At 30.6% G+C, this 7,417-nt stretch overlaps 1 long non-coding RNA gene across 1 annotated transcript; it reads right to left on the bottom strand.

The window, feature by feature from the left end:
* Positions 1-685: 685 nt before the first annotated feature.
* Positions 686-6,870, bottom strand: LOC111086937. The gene is made up of 3 exons (XR_002611654.1): positions 6,856-6,870; positions 6,443-6,580; positions 686-958 (listed from the first exon to the last, which is right to left on the bottom strand). It is a non-coding gene; the product is annotated as an uncharacterized LOC111086937 (long non-coding RNA).
* Between the last annotated feature and the right edge of the window lie 547 nt (positions 6,871-7,417).

Here is a 7,417-nt window from a genome sequence, read left to right as displayed (position 1 = left end):
ACTTTCCTGGCTGCTACGAAAACAACACAGTATTTTAAGTTTTTTCACAACAAGCATGTTTATCACTCAAATCATGCTGTACATGAAAGTAAAAAAGCATCTAGCCTATCAAAGAGAGTTATTCTGATAACATGGCAGTTTCCACACACAATTAAGATGCAGAATAATTTCAAGCAAACTGTATTCAAGGCCAGTACACCATTTTCTTTCTCGACAATCACAACACACAAAAACGGTTCCACCAATTATTCTTTGTGATATCAGAAAATTTTTGTACGTTTCATTCGATTTTCTTCCCTTCCATAGTAATTATTCAAATGAGATCCTTAATTAAGACTTTTTCAAATGTTATCATATTGAATCTGATTCTATTCACCCAAAAAGTTAATATTTATTTAAATCAAACATGGTTGATCCTGCATATACATGCGCTTATGCCTCTAATAAATGAAAAACAAAACAGACTCTTGTTAAATATAAATATATTGTAAATGACTGGATTTTAAATACTACTTTTCAAGCCAATAACATTTGATTTTAAGACCACCAAAATAAATGAAAAGTACAACCCAGGCTTGTGATTTTTAAATTACAAAATGTGTACCCCAAAATCTTCATTTTTTCAAAAGATTTAAAATGGGTACATCAAGATGCTCTATGTTGTTCAAGAAATTAAAAAACAAGGTAATTTAAGAAGTAAAATTTTATTTAAATTTCAGATTTCTTTTATTACAGTCACAGCCATTAACTGCACAATAAAACAAAGAGCATAGAAGTCACTGTTGCAAGCTATGGACTGCTTTTAAGTGCCGCAGCAAGGATTCTTTCCACCTGAATGACTTGAAACACATGTTACAAGTCTGTTCTATATAATGCCCTGAATGGCTGTTTAGATGACGCCTGAAACCTGAGCTCGTTGCTAGAACTTTTTCACACACATGACACTTCCACAAAGTTCCTGAAATAAGAAGAAAAAAAATTGTATTAGTGACAGATGTTAGCTTAAACTTATCTTGAATACAGTTCCTAAAATCAGTAAAGTTAATTCCTGTAAGAACTTGTAAAAGTTTTTTCTAAAAACACTAAACAAACAGAACACAATAGCATGTCATTACAAAGAAAGAAAAATATAACTATATACGTTTGACAATCTTTCTACCATACAGAACAATGGTCACATATTACACAGAACATAACAGTCAAAATAAATAGCTACTCCCCCACACACAAATAAATGTTTAAGCTGAAATAGAAAACTACCAAAACCCAGAAAAAAACAACTTTCACACATAATTTTTGAGACAATTTATTACAAAACTTCTAGTGATTTAACTTACTGTAACAACTGTCAACACAAACTTTTGAAATCAAAGAAAAGCCCATTGTAGCTGCCAATTAAGTTTTTTTTATATATACATAAAAGTTCCTATCTTCTATTACATGAAAATACTTCCAAAGCTCAGATTAGAAATCAAGTCCAAACTTACAACTCAAAAGTCTCTAAACTTAAAAGCACTCAATTTTCGTACTTGTGACTAAGGTTGTATGTTGTTCGTGGTACAGTGCTGACCTGTACATTCTGGTGACACAGTGTATAGTTGTTTTATGGAGCTGACTTATAATTGTTCTGATCATACTGTTATTTTATTCACTTCTACATTGGAAATAAGTTTCAAAACAGGTTTCTTACAATTTCATTGATTGGGTTTGGGTTTAGTTTCAAGCAATATTAAAAGAGATAATGTGTAAATAATGTGATTTCAATATTTCTTATTTGGAATTATGGCAACAGTTATGTTGATATCATTGGTAGTGTTAACATTTCCTGGTTAATGACTTTCATTTTACTCACAATTTATTATTTTCTTATGTGTGTATGTAGGGTTATGATAATGTTATCAGTCCAAGAAAATTCAATACATGCATAGATGTTTGTATGGCAAAGTAGAATGATCTCCAATTGGAATGAAAACAGGGTGAGTGAATTTTGTTTTTTTAACTTGCACATTTTTGTGATTTTATTTTCAGTTTTATATTTGTCTAGTGTATATAACTACTCTAAATTTATTTACGTTTGTTATCATTATTTCTATTTTGTCCTTTAGAAGTTACCTTTGTAGAGAGTCAAAATACTTGTTTGTTCAGTTTTGGAATATAAATATAGTACTTTTTTTTTTCAATACAATAAAAGTTTGGGTCTTGCATGCAGCATTATTTTCACCACAATAATGAAACAAATCTAAGATCTTAGTTTTTGGCACTTATCCAGAAGATCATTAAATGACACCTTTGTTTTATTTGAAAATCTTCAGTACATGAATAGAATCTCAGTTGCTACTGAAGATTTTCTAAATCACACAACAAGATGGGAAAGCCATTCTTTACACAAAAAAACTGCTTCTCCCCCTGAAAAGGAAGGATTGGAAATTATAAATATTTTTACATATGTAACTAAAAGTTTTTACAGTGATTTGAAACTGTGTTCATTTCATTTTACGAGAAACTGATTTTTTTTTAACTTGTGCCAGCACTATTTTTAACCTAAAAGTAATTGTGGTTCCAACTCCAAGTAGTACACTGGACCAATCATCTAGAATATTCACAGGCTTTATATGTATTATCATTAGATGTACGTTTTCTTTTTGCCCTTTTGCATACGACCCATGACATACAAGCAAATACATTTCACATAATAAAAGAGTAAGAGAGAATCAGTTCTTTCCAATTAACATAAATTTTTGTTGTAAAATTATTATGACCAACTAGAAATATACAAAGGCTTCTACATGTCATTCTTCATGGTAGAATTAATTGATACACCCTTTAGAAAAATTCCCACACTTTGAATACTGAGGTGATGTTATGTTTATATAATTTACCAGAGCTTACACTTCTACAGAATATATATAAACTGCACAAAGTATCATCTCAGATTTTTTAAAGTCCTTGATACTCAGTTTTTAAAAGTCTGATGCTTCTAACAATAAGAGCAAATGAGCTTTTCACTCGTGAGCTTACGTTGTTTTATGACCTGTACTAACGTCTCCTTACAGGTAAGATACTTGTTGCAAGTACAAAACATTTCTGATGTTACGTCAAAGTAGATAACGAACTGTGTATCTTGCATTGTGAATAAGTTAAAAGTAGTTATCCATTAGCATATCTTCCACCACCAATGTTACAAAAAATATGTTACTCGATGTGTTTCAGCACAAGTCACATGATTGAATAGTTGGTATTGTAAAAAAAGACATACCTGAACTAGGAAAGGAAGGCTCTTTTAAAACTAGAATGAAGAGATGTCTAATCTGACCCTTGGAACAAATACCTCAACTTTGTATTGACTCAGTAATCACAAACAATGAACAATGGCTGAAGTCCTAGCAAAAACTAGTAATAATTTCACATCAACATCTGTACAAATAAATAAAAAAAGATTTTTATTTTCTGTCTTATTACTGATGTGTACTCTTTTATGGCTTGAAAAGTGAATTATCTCCACTGCTTCTAAATTCATAATTTCTAGGCTTTACGACAAGGAAAGTTTTCTTTTGCATTTCACGTGCAGCCAAGCATAAAACTGCTTAAGCCTCAAAAAATTTATGAATGTTTCCATACTAGGTACATGTCATCATTTTTTTTGTAATCGTTATTTCATAACTAATACCACAAATTTTTCCATAACTAAAACAATTTTAGAAAAGATTAAACAGTAAATTATATAATTCAATTTTTTTTTCATAATGAATTTATCTAAATGTTTTCTTTGGGTTTTATTATTATTACGATATGTCACCTATTTTGCTGTTAATCAATTAATAGTGCCTTCTTATGAAAGCAAGCTACCTACACATATCAGAACTAAAAATCAAACTAGTGCCGAGTATAGTTGATAAATCTATTGCTCTTACTTAAACAGATTAAAATATTATTTCATCAGTTTAATACACTCATTGCTAGCGATATTTTGGACCATGATCACAATATCTCACAAGATTCGGCCAGTTTAAGAGATTAATTAGTCCTAAATCTACATACTAAGCTAACAATTTAAAATAATCTTTATAATAAAAATATCATGCTAAAACATTAAAAATAATAAAGCTAGATACATTAAATATTCTAACCAATACATTTACTGTAAGTAGCATTAAAGAAAGTATAGAACAGATTTTACTTAAAGAACACAAACAATAACAGTTTGTTGCTTCATGGTTTGACAAATTTTAGTTAATCTTACTGTGCAGTTGACCAATAAAGAAATCTCAAAAAATCTGAAACACTTTAAACGAGGTGAAAAACTAGTGCAAACATAACACAAGTTCATGGCTGCTATAGATAAATTCCAGGCTTTTTACATGCGTAAAATATACATTTTCATAATTATATTTACTAAAGGGAAGAAAAACATTGATTTACTGTGTGGTACTTTTACCAGCTAATATAAGTACCCCTTGTTTGTATATTTCGGTTCTAATCTTACCCACTCTTCATTAAAACAGCACTTCCCAAAAGTGCAGTAAATGCTTCCTCACACAATTGCAGTAAAGATATATTATTACAAAAACTATATAACAATCAATTCTCAAATAATCATTAGATATTATGGTCAAAAGCCCATGACTGAGCCTGTACAGAAAGCATTACCATACCTGATTGACATTATTAATACTGTACTTTTAAGGAAATGTCTGTTTAATGTTTTTAACAATAATTTTTTAGGATTTCTTCCTCTATCTTTTCCGTATTTTTTTTAACATAAATGGACATTTGGTATTTATGGCTGTCTCTCTGCACATCCCTCTTTGAGAGAAAATAAAAACTTAAACCTACCCTGTATTTTAAAGATCTCCTTTAGACTCTGTGTAAAGTGCCAGCTTCCACTACTGCTAATGGCAACACATTACATAAGCTAATCATGCACTTAAAAAATAAAACTGTTTGACTGGAGTCTAGCCTTTCTTTTCCAAATCTTAAAATTTATGTTCTTTCATTCTACTATTATCAAAATGTAGTACAAAGAAATGAGAAGCCTCTATCCTACCAATCCCAGGACTAACATTATAATCTATCCTACCAATCCCAGGACTAGCATTATAAATTTCAACACCTTTTACCCTTCTTTTCTCAGGAGAGAACAGACTAAGGGTTCTTAACTTATCTCTATAAGATATTCCATGTCCAGAATCACCCTAATAACCCAAATCCTTTCTTATATATCGATGCACTTTCTTAGATAGATAATAAATTTTAAACAGTATTACAAATGGTGGCCACCAATAATCTATAGAGATAAGTTCCTCTTTCGACTTTTAATCAATATGTCCATAAATAGATCCTATAAATATAATGTATCTGTTACTATGTTAAGATACATTTCTTCAGTCATGCTATCAAGCAAGCTCCCCTTTATATTAAAATATATGTGACCCAAATGCATTACCTTACACTCATAATTAAAGGCCATTTATCCAACTGTTCTCACTCTGTTGTACTTCAGCATCCTCAATATAACTAAAAATAATTAAAGATTAGAGTGTGTAAAACTGTCATCAAATTTTACTAATTACACCAAAATAAAAATCGTTAAAGTAAATAATAAACAACAAAAATCCAAGCATTGACTCACTAGTAACAGTTTACTCTAATTACTTCAAGTCCACTCTAAATTTTTTCTTACTACGGAAGTAAGACTAACTGGCCTATAAGTTCCAGGTGAATTCCTATCATATTTAAAAGTGAATAACATCAGCAAACTGTAATCCTTAGCCACCTGCCCACTGTCTACTGAAAATGAGAAAGGCTTGTATATTTGATCTCCGAGTCTGATTTATTTAATTAATTAAATGCTGGGAAAACCTTGTTTAGTGCTGGTTCGTTATTTGTAATCCTCAGTCTTTCTTACCTTTACTGGATTTATGATTTAGGTCGATTTCAGTACTCACAATACTTTAGGATGCTCTGGATCAGAAATATTACTAAAACTTGTCATTACTGGTTATGTAAAATATATCCTACTACAAGTACTATTACTCAGTATTAGTGTTAATAATACTATAGTATTAGTACCAAGTAGTATTATAATAACAGTACAACTTACAAGTTTAAAACTAACTTCTGACATGACAATAACTTAGTTGATTAACACTTTACATCCGAGTAACATGACTAACCAGAATATTAATAAATTACACATATACTGACAGTGATAGTAATATAGTCATTCAGATTCACGTATTAATTAAAACAAGTTATTAATAGTAATAGTATAGTATTATTATTACTATTAGGCCTAATCACAAAAATATGTATGCGTAATACTAATAAATAGTCATGGATACACTTGCGCTTCCCAAGCTAACATTAATTTATAATGCATATGCAACATCATGATAATTTTTCCTTGGCACGTTAAAATATTTTATAATATTATACTAAGTACCAAAGGGATCGCAAAACTTAATATTTTCGATCTTCTCTTGAGCTTCACCAACCACCACTCTTGTTTTCTCTTATTGGTGTTCGATCTTACTCAATTTACCACGTGCTAAACCTGACGTCAGGGCTATAGAACCCTCTTCTGTTTTGAATAGAAAACAACACGCAAATTTTTAATTTCTGTAGTGCATATACTGTATAAGACTTTTTGATACAAGAACTAAACGGCCTTATAGCATCAAACATTGAGTGTCCAATTAAAAAAAAACATATTTAGTGTTATAAGATCGCTTATTTCTAGTATTATTAACACACAAATATTAATAGCCGTTAAAAGGAAAACCTGTGTAAGGAATAAATAGAAAAAAAGAAGAACAAACTGAAGTGAAAATTCGCTCTCCTTGCAGGTTTACTTACACTGTTATAGCAGAAAGTGTTTAATTTCTTTGACTTTAAACTTATTTAAAGTGAAAGGTGACACGTTGAATACCATTTCCTTGTAGTCAGAATTTCAAATATTATTTTACATGGTTTGTTTCGATCGGTTTGTTGTTAAACGCAAGCTACATAGTGCGGTATCTGTGCTCTGCCCAGCATGGGTAAGAAAACCCGATTTTTAGTGTTGTAAGCACGCACACTTATCGCTGAGCCATATTTTACATGGAATAAGGTCAGGAGCAATGACGAAAGCCATTTTCACAAATTTCAACTTATATGAAATATTGTAAAACGATTTAAGAACACTTATATTTGCATTTGCAGTATGTCAGATGTTAAGTTATGTTTGCCAATTAAAGGCTTTCACTTATACTTCTTAATAGTATAAATGTATTGTTACGTCAGCGAGGTCACGTGACTAGTATCACGCCACCTGTTTCTAGAAATATCCTGTTCCTTCAAGAATGCCAAAGCATTTACTAGATATGTGTTAGTCTTGTATATAGAAGATGTTCACAACGTGACGGGACGAGAGAGGTAA

Source organism: Limulus polyphemus, unplaced genomic scaffold (genome assembly GCF_000517525.1).
Source record: "Limulus polyphemus unplaced genomic scaffold, Limulus_polyphemus-2.1.2 Scaffold1565, whole genome shotgun sequence".
NCBI lineage: Eukaryota > Metazoa > Arthropoda > Merostomata > Xiphosura > Limulidae > Limulus > Limulus polyphemus.
The sequence above is the reverse complement of the archived record's forward strand: the minus strand, read 5'-3'. Positions and strand labels throughout refer to the sequence as shown.